The sequence below is a fragment of the Callorhinus ursinus genome, unplaced genomic scaffold, assembly GCF_003265705.2.
Source record: "Callorhinus ursinus isolate GAN/ISIS: 27379988/994484 unplaced genomic scaffold, GSC_fseal_2.0 scaffold2, whole genome shotgun sequence".
In the NCBI taxonomy this organism is placed as follows: domain Eukaryota; kingdom Metazoa; phylum Chordata; class Mammalia; order Carnivora; family Otariidae; genus Callorhinus; species Callorhinus ursinus.
Window position 1 is genome coordinate 102609440 of NW_027397064.1, and position 16164 is coordinate 102625603.

The following is a 16164-nucleotide window of genomic DNA, read 5'->3' on the forward strand; positions in this document are numbered from 1 at the left end:
TTAAGCGTCTGCCTTCGGCTCAGGTCATGATCCCAGGGTCCTGGGGTCGAGCCCCGCATCGGGCTCCCTGCTCGGCGGGAGGCCTGCTTCTCCCTCTCCCACTCCCCCTGCTTGTGTTCCTGCTCTCGCTGTCAAATAAATAAATAAAAAATCTTTAAAAAAAAAAGATCTTCCTAGGTAGATTTTTGGTGAAGCTGCTATTTTATTAATTTTCTCTCTGCCTCAGTGTAAATCATCTCATGCTGATATTCACCCAGATACTTTTCAAATATTTAATACATCCAACCAGTGATTTCCAGATTTTCCTTTTTAAAGTTAAGTGGTTTAATATATATTGCCACAGTCTGAATACTTAATAATACTTAGGCCAACTGGTTTGCGTAAAGAACAAAGATATAATGATTTGTGCAATTCCATTATAATTCTATGCTTCCAGTTCTGATGCTTAAATATTCTCATCAAAGAAGTTATCTTTGGGTAAGAATTCTGCTTCCTTTTCATTCTCATTTGAAGTAAAAAGTGTGAAAGTCCCAGCTATGTTCAGTAATTGGCTGTCTTACGCTATTTAGAATGCTCCTTTGAAAAGGACTTACTTCTTCTTACCGTTCTTTGCACCACAAAATATTTGAAATGGACAGATCAGAGTGGTGTGTTCAATTTTATTGCTTCTATTTCTGATACTTATTCTAATCTTTCTTGGAGCAAGAGCCAAAGATTTTGAGAATTGAAACAATAGAATTTGAACAGAGATCGACTGAATCTGTTAGTTGACCAGGAGACTGAAGCCAGACTTTAAAGAATGTAATACTAACAAATACTTGTAAAACTTGATTGTCTTCATATAGCTGAAAAGAGTAATCTGTCATCTGAGAGAAGGAAGTGCTTGGTCTAGGGAGGAAAAAGGAGAGACAGACAGTCTCATGAATTTGTTTCCTGGATGGTTGGTGGTTACTGATTACATGCCTGCAGTCAAAAATGGAATTCCACCTCTAAGACATTGCCTTCACTTGACTTCTGAGTCCCAGGAAGACAGGGATGTGTCTGTAAGAAGACTGGCTTCACTTTGCAGGTACAAGAAAGAATTAGTTTACATCGTAATGATTCTCCTTGAACTAACATTTCAAATACTTGCCCTTATTTATAGGTTATTTCCCTTTGTATGGCAGACAGAAGGCTTTGTTTTGGTGGCTCTCACTGAACAGGAATGCTTGTAGACAAGTTTCTCTTTCTCTTTCTCTCTTTCCCTACTCTTGCCCTCTTCTCTCTTAAAACAATTTGTTTTTCTTCAGAACTTTACCTAATGGCTTAACATAAAACATACTTTTGTTTTTTCCTCTACTGACTACCATAGATGTAGCTAAAATCCTTTTCCTGATGACTGCTAGCTGCCCAGCTAGCAGGGATTAGTCCCTGGGATGAACCTGCCATCATCCACTTTCTTTGTTATTCTTTTCTGGACTGGTCTGTCCTCTGTCTGGTAGGAAATCAGCAGTAGCACAACTGGTATGTCATGTGGGAGGCATGTCAGGAGGCTCCAGCAACAAGGCAGAGTGCAGAATTCCACATGGAACCAGAAACTGAACTGATGGGCTAGAGAGAGGCACCTGGTGATTGTCAGTGTTGTCAAAAGTTGTCAAAATTGACAGGCTAGAACCACATTCTACTTCTTACCTTAGGGATGAATGTGTCATGAACTGGAATGCCAAGAAGGAAATTGGGTGGAGAATATTTCTTAACAATTGTCTGGTTAAGGGGCAATTGTCTCCAACTGTTTTTTGATCCCTTTCTTTCTACTTGGCAAACTCCTAGTTTATCTTCAAGATTCAGCCCTCTAACCCAGCCTGGTAGGTGTGCACATTCTCTCTTTGACCCCATCTTGCTATTCATCCTTGTGTCCTCAGTGCCACCATAGCTCCTGATATCCAGGTTCTTAATAAATATCTGTTGCATGAATAAAAGATAGCACATGTAGAGCTAGTACTAAGGTCCAGATTCCATGCTGTGCTCTGGAGATTCAATAATAAGTCACAAATTTGCTTCAGAATATTCTTTGTATAATAAGGGCTATTGGTTGTCTGATATGGGGATGGCATGGGTGGTGGCTATGGGAACCGTTGGGTGTTAAGAAGTCAAGGACCTTCTTCCTGAAATCAGAAAACCTTAAGAATGGAGCACAGTGGCACATAAAAATAACATAAAAGTTATTAGAAAATCTATTAGCACCAATTTGGGAAAAGAGGGATCTTACACTCTAATTTAATTTTTTTTAAGGGTAAGAAGGTGAGCTCTGAACAGTGGAGCTAACACTGACCCGCTGTGTTGCCCACCTCTCAAGAACAGTAGCCCTGGGATTTATGCTAAGCTAAAAGGCCAGTGCTTACCACCTTTACCAACTTCTCCTGTCTCGACGAGTCCTAGTTTGGCATGGCATCACCACACTCAAGAACTTAGCCTACATATTCAAATGGCAACCTGGCAAAGCTGATGTGGAATTCTGCTGATTGTATTTCTGTCCATTGATGTCCATGTGTGAAGATATTACTGATGTTTAGATATTCTGAATACCTCCAACACCCCCTTGAGGGCACAGCTTATACCTTTATAAAATAATGAGAAGGTGTGCCCGGAGAGACAGAAGAATTTAATAATGAAAAAAATAGTTTTAAGGACAAAAATTGCTGAATTAAAGTCTTACATGAATTTAGGCAAGATATGGAACCTAGCTGATCTTCAGATTCCCCATCTAAACAATAAGAAAATAACATGTGCACAATTATTGATAAAATTAAATGTGTGAATTTTGGGCACACTGTATAAAAGCTCAATAAATATTTGTTCTCCTAAATTTCCATTTCCTTTCCTTATGTAACTATACCTTAGGCTAAGTTAGGACACTTTTCTGGATACACAGGATGCGAATAACTAGGAAAAGCTGGGATATTGGTAAAAACATTTTGCAGTTTCCTTTTCTCCCTTTTCCTGGGCTCTATCTAATATTGCTGGACCATATCACTCAATGCATTTTTGAGGAAAAATCATGAGAACAAGTACATAAGCTAAGCTGACTATGATTGATAAAAATGAAGGTATTGAAGGTGTTAATAGTTATTTACTCTCTGACATTAGTGTACAGAAGAATCATCTGTGAAGTTAGCTCAAATTTTGTACATTCAAACCCTATTCTACTCCTCCTCCCCCAAATTCAGCATTAGTTGGTTCCAGTATCAGACTTCAAGGAAACCCAGCTCTAAAGTATATTATCAAGATCAATAGGTGGAAAAATGACAGGTACTTTAAACATGTTACTTGAGTGGTAGAAGAAGCTCATGGTTTGGGAACATAATTGTGGAAAAGATTTCTTGTAGGTGAAGGGTGTTTTGGAGCCCTTCACACCACCATACAGACTACTGTTGAGTAACGTGGAACCTGAGAATGGCATTTGCTAATGTGTGTACAGGATTGCATTTCAGAGTTGCCTTTTATACTTATTAACACTATTCTGAAGAAGCACTCCTAATGCTTTCCAAATCAGTAAAATTTTTGAAGGAAGGTGAAGCAATGGATTTGAGTGATATACTATGTCATATAATGTTGCATAAAAATTGTAAGAATATCAATGCCAATCTTCTTAGAAATATAATTATTGCCCCTATAATGCTGCTGAATAAAAGGAAAATGGGGGTTTTCTTGTATCTGAGAGCTCTAGGTGTTTTCATGTTCTTCACCCACAGTTTCTTCTTCATGATAATGCATCTGTTTATAGTTTGCAGATCACTTTTGATGCATTTTTAATCGTCAGTGGAACACAGCAAACTCAAAGCTGATTAGAAATTCCAAAAAGAACATTTTTTAAAAAACTTCACCGAAATGCCATTTTTCCTTTTTATGTTTTGTTTTCTTTGGGAAAATAAAATTTCTGATTCCTCCTACCTATGTCCTTCCAGTGTGTTCTTGCTCTGTGTCAGCCAACAGTCAGCTGGACAAATGTTGGCCCACATCCAAGATGATGATTGCTTTTCATGTGTACTGTCTGTGCTGTTGGCTCTCTGGCTAATAGCTTCTGTTTTTAATGGATGAAATTTAGTATGATTAACTCTCAGGTGATTAATAGATGGTATTTCTGAGAGCTAAATAATGAAGAAGCAATTAAACAAATCTGATATGTTGTCTTTACCACAAATCAAATAACACTTTTTCTTCCTGTTCCTCGGACTGTGGTTTGGAGGTCAGAAGGCTGTTTTAACTCAGGAAGGAGAGCCCTAGCCAGGGGTTCTGGGTGGAATAAGGACAGAAAATGCAGTAGAACACTCTCTTCGGCATCAGACTTCCCTGGGTTTGAGCTCTTACAGTGTTGTATGTGAAAAAAATTGGCAATATATTTAATTTGTGAGCCTAATTTCTTCATCTCTAAAACAGAAATGGTAATACATAATTTGTAGGTTTAAATGAAGATTAATGAAGATTGAATAATAAAATGTATTTAAAGCAACTTGCAAAATGCCAAGTACACAATGTCCAGTCAGTATATGTTAGTTTCAAAGCCGTTCGCTTCTTCCAATCTTAATGCTCAACATTTTCCCAGGAATGAAGGATGTTACTAGAAGGCTTGTGGATTGTAGGAAGAGTTATTTCCTTCTGTGATCTCTTGTAATCCAGAAAAGAAAGAGAGTGGTCTCCCCTGACCCCTCAAATACCGAAATAGTCGCCATTTGCAGCCAGGTCACCCTCATAAGTTACTATTTTAAAATAGCATAAGCCATTGATCTCCATATTTTCAGCTTCCAATATAGTTTCCACACTCCCTGTGACTTGACTTCTCATGTATAGAATATTGTACTATCACTAGAAAGAATAAAACAGTTATATAAGATAGCAAGTTAAAAAAAAAGACATTATAGGTAATCGATAAATTTCATGCTTTAAGTTTTTGAAAATGGTGATATTTTAAAAGATGGCAGAAACAGGAAGGCAATATGTGTTAGAATAAGTAAAGACTTGATCTGCTTATTAATCACCTTGCCCTGGTTATGCCTCAGTAACAAAGAATTCCAAAATATCCATGGTTGACAACAATAAGGGTAAATTCTTGCTCATGGCATACTGCAGCTTAAAGGAGTTCCCAATCTTAGTTTTTTACCAGATGGAGAGAAGAAATAAATGTACTTATCAAAACTACTATTAATTAGCTAATTCTTACCTGCATCTCTCTTTTTCTTGTGGTGTGAATTACGTATCATAAAATGCATAGTTTAGTGCTCTGAGTAATGTGTTTTTAAAATAGCATACACCTATGTCATTATCACTTATAACAATCATCTAAAATATTTTCCACCATCCCCAGAAATGTTCTTTTGACTTTTTTCAGGCAACCCCTTCTGCTATTGGTTAGTTTCACCTAGTCTAAAAGTTTGTTTAAATAGGATTATAAAATATGAACTTTTAAAAAAAGATTTATTTATTTATTTTAGAAAGAGAGAGAGACAGACAGACAGAGAGCATGGTGGGGAGGGGCAGAGGGAGAGGGAAAGAGTCCCAGGCCGACTCCATGCTGAGTGTGGAGCCAAAGGCAGGGTTCAGTCACAAAACCTCAAGATCACGATCTGAGCTGCAACCAAAAGTTGTTTGCTTAACTGACTGTGCCACCCAGGTGCCCTTAAAATATGAACTCTTATGTGTCTGACCTTTTTCAGTGAACATAATGTCTACATCTTGCACATTCATTTTTTCATATGTGTCGTTAGTTAACAACTTTTTCTTGCTAAGAGTTTTCCATCAGATGAATATATAATAGCAAAATGTGTTTACTCATTCTCTTGTTATGAACACTTGGGTCATTTCTAGATGGGGCCATTAAGAATCAAGCTCTATTAATCTTGTAGAAGTCTTCGTGGACATGTTTTTATCTCTCTTGGAAAAATACCTAGGAGTAGAAGTACTGAGTCTTAGAGTAGGTATGTTTGACTCTGTGAACAACTGCTAAACTGTTTTCCAAAGTTGTACCATTTCACATTTTAACTAGCAATGTAATAGAGTTCTGTTTGCTCCACATTCTTATCAACATTTGGCTTGGTGAGTTGTCTTTTTTATCGAGGAGGGGGAACATTGCAGTGACTAGGAAATCATGTCCTATCATGTATTATCCTTGTTATATGTTGTTGGATATTATTTTGCTACAATTTCGTTTAGAATTTTGGCATCTATATTCATGAGGGATAGTGGTCTATAGTTCTCTTTTCTAGTAAGGTCTATTTCTGGTTTTGGTTTCAAGGTAATGCTGGTTCATTGACATTAGAAGATGGCAGATATTGCCTTACTCTTCAATTTTCTGAGGAGTTTGTACAGATTCGACACTATTTCTTCCTCAATTGTTTGAATTTTATCAGTGAAGCCATTTGGGCCTACAGCATTCTTTATATAAGTACAATTTCTTTAATAAATTTGTGACTATTCAAATGATTTGTGTCTTCTTGAGTGTGCTTTGGTAATTTGTGTCTTTTAAAAAATTTGTGTATTTCATCTAACTTGTAGAGTTTATCAGCATACAGGTGATCATTCTATTTTTTAATTATTCTTTTAATATCTTTAGTATCTGTAGTAATATTACTTCTCTTTCTCCTGCTTTGTTAATCTGTACCTTCTTTTTGTTTCCTCATCAGTCTGGCTAACATTTTATCAATTTCGTTGATCTTAAATAACTAGCTTTTGGGTTTTTTTTTTTTTACTTTCTCCTGTTTTTTCTGTTTCATATTTCATTTCTGTCTGTTCTGATATGTATTATTTTCTTTCTTCTACTTACTTTGAGTTTAATTAGCTCTTTTTAAAATGCTTTCTATGGTAAATTCTGAGGACATAATTTTGAGACCATTCTTTTTTTCTAATACAGAGATTTAGTGCTGTAAGTTTCTCCCTCAATATTGCATTATCAGCATCTCAGAACTTCTGATATGTTGTGTTTCATTTTCACTCAGTTAAACATAAACACTTTTCACGTTGATATTTATTTAAAAGTTTGCTATTAATTTCTTATTTTTTGGACATATTCCAGAGATTTTTTCCTATTTTTGATTCTAATTTAATCATATTGCCAACAAACATCAAATTTTTACAACTTGAATCTTTTTAAATTTATTGGGAACTGTCTTATGGGCCAGAATATGACATAATTTGGAAAAATTTTTCTGTATATTTGAAAATTATATGTAATCCACAGTTGCTGGGTAGAGTGTTCTATATATGTTAATTATATCAAGGCGACTGATAGTTTTTCATATCTTCTATATTTTTATTAATTTTCAATCTACTTCTATCAATTACCAAAAGAAGTGCATTGCAATCTCCTACAATAATTGTTTTTCTATTTCTCTGTGTACTTCTATCATTTTCTGCTTTATATATTTTGTAACTAGGTGCATAAACATTATAAGTTATTATGTTCTCTTCATGTATTCACCCCTTCATTTTAATGAAATGGCTTTTATTCCTTTGCTCTGAATCTATTTTTTCTGATATTAATATTGTCACTCTATTATCTTTTGCCTAGTGTTATTGTGACATGCTTTTTACCATTATTTTGCCAACATTTATGTATTTATAATTAAAGGAGTTTTCTTGTAGGCAGTTATGTTAGTTTCCTAGGATGGTTACCAAAAGCTGGGTGGCTTAAAACAAGAGAAATTTATTCTCTCAAAGTTCTGGAGGTTAGAAGTCTGAGATCAAAGTATCAGCAGGGCACGCTCACTCTGAAGGCCCTAGAAAAGAATCTTTCCTTCCCCCTTCCTGGCTTCTGTTCATTGCTGGCCATTCTTATCATCCCGTGGCTTAGAGCCACATGGCTCCTATCACTGCCTCTGTCTTCATATGCCTGTTTGTCTATGTCTCTCTGTTTTTACATGGCCTTTTTATAAGGACACCAGGCATTGGGTTTAGAGCCTACCTTGACCCAGTATGATCTTGTCTTAACCAACGACACCTGCAAAGACTCTTTCCAAATAAGATTTCATCCATAGGTACTGGGGTTAGGACATCAACATATCTTTTAGGGGGACATATTCAATCCACTACAGTCTACCTTCTGATCCCCTAGATTCATGGACCCTAAGCAAGTGTGAAACCCAGTGTGGCAAATTCCATTAGGCTTAAATTACTGTGACTAATCCTCTGTGTCTTGATGCTCTTCTGTTGAGGCCCACAGAACCCACAGAAGCCCTGTCAGCCTTGCTAGCCTCTGAGCCACGCTTGTAGTTTTCAATCCCTATTCTTGAACGATAGTACAAGTTCATAATCAATTAGTGTTATCAGCTTATTTCTTGCTGGCAGAATCCGAGAATCCTTATAGCCTTCCTTTGTTGGTCTCATCTCTGGCCCATGTAGTCCTAGCTGACAATGTCTCTGGTGTTACACCATTCTCAAAAATTTGTGTCTTCTCTGCATATATACTTCTTTTTTTTTTAACAACACTCTTTTTTTCCTTTTTTTTAAGATTTTATTTATTTGACAGAGAGAGAGAGCACACAAGCCAGGGAATAGCAGGCAGAGGGAGAGGGTGAGGGAGAAGCAGGCTTCCTGCTAAGCAGGGATCCCAGGATCCTGGGATCATGACCTGAGCCGAAGGCAGTCACTCAACCAACTGAGCCACCCAGGCACCCCTGTGTGTATATTTCTACCAAAAATATGTTCAAGATAATCTAGCTTTTTCCATCAAGCACCTTAAAATTTTTCCAGTCTCTACCATTTACTCAATTCCAAGGCCACTTCTGTGTTTTTAGGTATTTATCACAGCAGCACCCCACTTCCTAATACCAACACTGTGTTAGCACCCTAAGACTGCCATAACAAATCACTGCCAACTGGGGAGTTGAAACAACAGAAATTTTTTCTATCACAGTTTCTGGAGGCTAAAGTCAAAATCAAGGTTTAGGAAGGCTATGGCCCCTCTGAAGGCTCTAGAGAAGAATCTTCCCTTGCTTCTTCTTGGCTTCTGGTGTTTGCCAGAAATTCTTGGCATCCCTTGGCTGTGGTTACATCACTCTGATTTCTACCTCCATCTTTATATGGCCATTTTTCCTCCATGTCTCTGTGTCTCTGTGTCTTCAGAGGGCCTCCTTCTATATATTCTAGCCGTTGGTTTTGGGGTTCAGTCTAGTCTAATATGACTTCATCTTAATCTAACTACTATATTTGCAAAGATCCTGTTTCCAAATAAGGTCACATTCACAGGAACTTGGGGTTAGAACTTTGAACATCTCTTTAAGAGAGGGAGAACAATTTAATCCACAACAGCAGCCAAATTTGGGATCTTGCATTTTTATCCAATCTGACCATCTCTGCCTTTTGATTGGGGCATTGTAATTATTTATTTGGTTAGGTTTAAAACTATCACCATATTTTTTTTTTCCCAGATCTGTTCACTTTTCCCCCCTATTTTTCCTGTCTTCCTTTGGATTCACTGAACATTTTTCATGATTCCATTTTATCTTTCATTGGCTCACGAGCTGTAATTCCTTTTGTTTGTGACTTTAGTGATGTTTTGGGTTTACAATTTACTTTTTAACTTATCCAGTCTAGTTTCAAATGATAGTATGCTACTTCCAGTATAATACAAGAATCTGATAATAGTATGCTTCCATCTGTCCCCCCTTAACATTTGTGTGGTGGATGTCATGTATTTCCTTTTAATGTGTCTCATAAATACACAATACATTATTATTTTTTTAAATATATATTTTTAAGATTTTATTTGTTTATTCATGAGAGACAGAGGGAGAGAGAGAGAGAGAGAGAAGCAGAGGGAGAAACAGGCTCCCAAGGGGCAGGGAGCCCGATGCGGAACTCGATCCCAGGATCCCAGGATCGTGACCTGAGCCGAAGGCAGATGCTTAACCATCTGAGCCACCCAGGCGCCCATACATTATTTTTTTTGATAGTCAGGTTTCTCTAATTCATTTTTAAAGATTTTATTTATTTATTTGTCAGAGAGAGAGAGAGAAAGAAAGAGAGAGGGTGCACACACAAGCAGGGGGAGTGGCAGGCAGAGGGAGAAGCAGGCTCCCCACTGAGCAAGGAGCCTGACGTGGGACTCGATCCCAGGATCCTGAGATCATGACCTGAGCTGAAGGCAGTCACTTAACCAACTGATCCACCTGTCATCCCCAGTTTATTTTTTAAAATATTATTTATTTACCCCTGTAATTGCCAGTTTCAGGGACACCACTGATGTTCCTTTAACTATGAGATTTTCCAGTCAGATTGGTGTGAATAGACTTTTTTTTTCTGGCTTGGTATGGGTGCCTGACACTGTTAAACTATATCCTTTCTCGTGCATTATGAGTGTCCTCACACGCGTGTGCTGGTAAGTACTCCACTGAATTCTTGAGGGAGACATTCTGTGGATCTAGAAACCCCCATCTCTGCGTAGAGCTTTCTCCTCTCTGTCTGGCAAACTCTGGGCACCTAGGCCTTGTCTCAGTTAGCATTTTCTCCTCAGCTCAGGGAGTCAGCAGAGCTCCCCCTGGCTTTCCCCTCCCTGCAGCCATAACCTGGACACTTTCTCAAGACAGTAAACTGCGAAAATCTTAGTACTGGTGTCTTTTGTTTTTTGTCCATCAAAGATCACAATCCATTGTTACCAGATGTCCAGTGTTGAATATTGCTTTTTTTTATGGATTTTTGTCCAATTTTTGTGAGTTTTTTCCATTGAAAGGGAAATCAATCCCTGTTATTTCTATCTTGGTCATCAGAAGAACTTTAGTTCATTTGCTTTTTTTTAAGATTTTATCCATTTATTTGTCAGAGAGAGAGAGAAAGCACGAGGACGGGGAGCTGCAGGCAGAGGGAGAAGCAGACTCCCTGCCGAGCAAGGAGCCTGATGGGGGACTCAATCCCAGGACCCTGGGATCATGACCTGAGTCAAAGGCAGACACTTAACTGACTGAGCCACCCAGGCGTCCCTGCAATTTTTTGTTTAAGTTCACTTATTATTATTACTCTTTTTTTAGTAATCTCTACACCCAACACAAGCTTCAAACCCACGGCCCTGAGATCAAGAGTTGCACACTCTTTGGACGGAGCCAGCCAGGCATCCCAGTCCATTTGCATTTTTTATAATTATCAGTAAGATTGGGTTTAAGTCTAATATCTTGTCACTTGTTTTATATTTATGTATGAAATTTTTCCATGTTAATCTGTTCCCTCTTTCTTGGATTATTTTGTGTTGATTCTTTTTACTATTCAATTTTAAAACTTAAACTGATTTTTTTTTCTATTTAGCTTTTTGTCTTTTGTTTTCCTAGTTGCCCTAGAGATTAAAGTACATGTCTTTAAATTATCACAGTCTGCTTTCATATAATACTGCTTTGAAATCACACTACTTCATATATAGTATGAAAATCCTACAACTGATTAATTCCATTTATCCCACTGCCAGCTCCTTGTGCTACAGTTTTTTATATTTTACTTCTATAAATATTACACACTCCATAATACATTGTTAGTATTTTTGTTTATATGGTCATCAGTCTCTCAAATCCCTCTCTCTCTTTCACTAAAATCATTAAAAATATATATATTTTTATGTTTACACAGATATTTTCCTCACTGGTGTTATTTATTCTGCCTTACAGGTATATGTACCATTTCCCTCTGATGTGAAGATTTCTTTTAACACTTATTGTAATGCAGGTCTTCTGAAGGTAAAAATCTCTCATCTCTATTTTTATGAGCATATTTATATTCATGTAATTTTTTGTGATGTCATTGTTTGGCTTTGGTATAAGGATAATACTTGCTTCATAAAATGAATAAAGAAGTATTTTCTCATCCATATTTTGATGAATTAAGAGAATTCATCAAAAATTTTTTCTGGGGCACCCTGGTGGCTCAGTCAGTTAGTGTCCAACTCTTGATTTCTGCTCAGGTCATGATCTCAGGGTTGTGAGATCAAACCCCACGTCAGACTCATGCACTAGGCATGGAGCCTGCCTAAGATTCTGTCTCTCTCTCTCCCTCTGCCCCTCCCCACCACTCTCTAAATAAATACAATTTTCATAAATAATATTTTTTGCTAACTATTCTTTAAACATTTGGTAGGATTTGATAGTGAAGCCATCTGCTCATAGGCTTTTTTATTTGTCCAGTGTTGAATGTTGCTCTTTTATGGATTTGGGAGGTGTTTTTATTATTTATTTATTATTTTGTTATCACTCTCTTTACTTGTTATAGGTCTGTTGAGATTTTCTACTTCACTTTTAGTCAGCAGAGTTAATGTGTGTTTATATGAATTTGTCCATTTCATCCAAGACATTAAATTTGTTGGTACACAACTGTTCATAGGATTATTTTATAATTCTTTTTATTTCTGTATGGTTGGTAGTAATGTCCCTCCTTTTATTGTTGATTTTAGTTAATGTGCGTCTTCTCTCTTTCATTTGTAAGATTTTCCAGTTTTCTGATCTTTAAAAAAAACAATTTTTTATTTCACTGATTCTAAAAGAAGAAAAAAATGAAGAAAACAAACAGAAAACAAAAAAAGAGAGAGAGAATCCACCTCTCCCAGTCTTTGAAGACTGAGTCAACACTTAGCCAGATTTGTACTGACGAAGCATTAGTCCAAGGTGAAAGCTTGAACTTCTCAGGCCTTTACTGAACATGGGGTCTTGCCCTGGGCATACACGTGGCTTTCTAAATTCCCCATCATACATTGCTACTTCCGAATACCTTAATTTACTAAATAAAGTCTCTCCAGCTTTTGCTCTGGACCTCATGCAGCTTATATACTCTGACCATAATCTTTAGCCATAGGCATCTGAGGGATGCTAGTTTGGCTTGCAGGTTTTTTTGTTTTGGTTTGTTTTTGTTTTTGTTTTTGTTTTTACCATTACTCACTGCTTTTCTAGTCTAAGTTCCGAGTTAGGTGAAACAGAGCTAAGCCCCTTACATCATCTTTCAGGTAGTCCCAGAAAGGTTAGAACTTACATAATGATATTTGCAAATAGTTTCTTCTCTTCTCTATCTAGAATCACAGAAAGGGGACCACAATGTGAATTCAGGCTACCACTGCTTCAAGACCAAGACCACTGCTGCACCAAGGGCAGAGCAGTGGTGGGGCTAAGGGCAAATCAAATTGTCACAAGACATGCATACCACTTTGAAGTGTGTTTTCTTGATTTGATGTTTGTTTGGTTACTATAAACTTTTGACTGTTTTCCAGAGTTCTAATAATTTCTGCTTGTTCTTCAGTGTTGCTGTGGGGAGATGACAGATTGGAACTGCCTAGTCTACTCTTTTGCTCATGTCTGGGTCGGAATGTTCTTGGTTTTATCCATTCAAGTGTTTCTTGTGTCTCCACTCCCCCCCTCCCGAAACTCTAATTGCATGTATGTTAGATATTTGATGTTGTATCTCAGATCTCTGATGTTGTGTTTGTTTCATTCTTTTTTATGTTTGTGTTGCAGTTTTGATAGTTTCCATAGATGTGTTTTCAAGTTCATTGATGTTTTCCTCTTCTCTGTGTAGTCTGCTCTGAAACCCAACACATGAATTCATTTACTGTATTTTTCACTTCTGATATTTTAATCTGTTCTTTTTTTATCATTTCCATCTCTCTGCTGAAATTTTCCATTTCTTCGCATCTTGCTGTCCACACTCTCTACTAGATAATTCAGCATTTTTATGATAATTATTTCATCATAGTGGGTTTTTTAAAAAGATTTTATTTATTTATTTGAGAGAGAGAGAGAGAGCATGGGGGGAGGGTCAGAGGGAGAAGCAAACTGCCGCTAAGCAGGGACCCCGATGCGGAAATTGATCCTGGGACTCCAGGATCATGACCTGAGCTGAAGCAGTAGCTTAACCAACTGAGTCACCCAGGCACCCATCATAGTGGATTTTGACAGGATATTTTTCTTTTTTTTAAATTTTGTTTTATTATGTGATGTTAATCACCATACATTACATCATTAGTTTTTGATGTAGTGTTCCATGATTCATTGTTTGCATATAACACCCAGTGCTCTATTCAATATGTGCCCTCTTTAATACCCATCACCAGGTTAACCCATCCCCATAACCCCCCTCCCCTCTAGAACCCTCAGTTTGTTTCTCAGAGTCCACAGTCTCTCATGGTTAGTCTCCCCCTCTTATTTCTGCTCCTTCATTTTTCCCTTCCCACTATCTTCTTCCTCTTCTTCTTCTTCTTCTTCTTCTTCTTCTTCTTAACATATAATGTATTATTTGATTAAGAGGTACAGGTCTGTGACTCATCAGTCTTACACAATTCACAGTGCTCACCATAACACATACCCTCCCCAACATCCATCACCCAGCCACCCCATCCCTCTCACCCCCCAACACTCCAGAAACCCTCAGTTTGTTTCCTGAGATTAAGAATTCCTCATATCGTGAGATTATATGATACATGTCTTTCTCTGATTGACTTCTTTCGCTTAGCATTATACCCTCTAGTTCCATCCACGTTGTTGCAAATGGCAAGAATTCATTCTTGATTTTTTTTTTGATTGCTGCATTATATTCCATTGTGTGTGTGTATATATATATATATATATATATATATATATATATATATATTCTACATCTTCCTTATCCATTCATCTGTTGATGGATGTCTTGATTCTTTCCATAGTTTGGTTATTGTGGACATTGCTGATATAAATATCAGGGTACATGTACCCCTTTGGATTGTTACATTTTATCTTTGGGGTAAATACCCAATAGTGCAGTGCTCGGTTGTACAGTAGCTCTATTTTCAACTTTTTGAGGAACCTCCATACTGTTTTCCAGAGTAGCTGCATCATCTTGCATTCCCACCAACAGTGTAGGAGGGTTCCCCTTTCCCCGCATCCTCGCCAACATCTGTCATTTCCTGACTTGTTAATTTTAGCTATTCTGACTGGTGTGAGGTGGTATCTCATTGAGGTTTTGATCTGGATTTCCCTGATGCCAAGCGATTTTGAACACTTTTTCATGTGTCTGTTGGCCATTTGGATGTCTTCTTTGGAAAAATGTCTGTTCATGTCTTCTGCCCATTTCTTGATTGGATTATTTGTTCTTTGGGTGTTGAGTTTGATAAGTTCTTTATAGATTTTGGATACTAACCCTTTATCTGATATGTCATTTGCAAATATCTTCTCCCATTTTGTTGGTTGTCTTTTGGTTTTGTTGACTGTTTGCTGTGCAAAACCTTTTTATCTTGATGAAGTCCCAGTAGTTCATTTTGCCCTTGCTTCCCTTGCTTTTGGCGATGTTTCTAGGAAGAAGTTGCTGTGGCTGAGGTCGAAGAGGTTGCTGCCTGTGTTCTCCGTTAGGATTTTTATGGACTTCTGTCTCAAATTTAGGTCTTTAATCCATTTGGAGTCTATTTTTGAGTGTGGTGTAAGGAAATGGTCCAGGTTCATTCTTCTGCATGTGGCTGCCTAATTTTCCCAAGACCGTTTGTTGAAGAGACTGTCTTTTTTCCATTGGACATTCTTTCCTGCTTTGTCGAAGATGAGTTGACCATAGAGTTGAGGGTCTATTTCTGGGCTCTCTATTCTGTTCCATTGATCTATGTGTCTGTTTTTGTGCCAGTACCATACTGTCTCGAGGATGACAGCTTTGTAATAGAGCTGGAAGTCCGGAATTGTGATGTCGCCAGCTTTGCTTTTGTTTTTCAACATCCCTCTGGCTATTCGGGGTTTTTTCTGGTTCCATACAAATTTTAGGATTATTTGTTCCATTTCTTTGAAAAAAGTGGAAGGTATTTTGATAGGGATTGCATTGAATGTGTAGATTGCTCTAGGTAGCATTGACATCTTCACAGTATTTGTTCTTCCAATCCATGAGCATGGAACGTTTTTCCATTTCTTTGTGTCTTCCTCAATTTCTTTCATGAGTATTTTTTAGTTTTCTGAGTGTAGATTCTTTGCCTCTTTGGTTAGAGTTATTCCTAGGTATCTTATGGTTTTGGGTGCAATTGTAAATGGGATCGACTCCTTCATTTCTCTTTCTTCTGTCTTGTTGTTGGGGTATAGGAATGCCAATGATTTCTGTGCATTGATTTTATATCCTGCCACTTGACTGAATTCCTGTATGAGTTCTAGCAATTTTGGGGTGGAGTCTTTTGGATTTTCCACATAAAGTATCCTATCATCTGGAAAGAGTGAGAGTTTGACT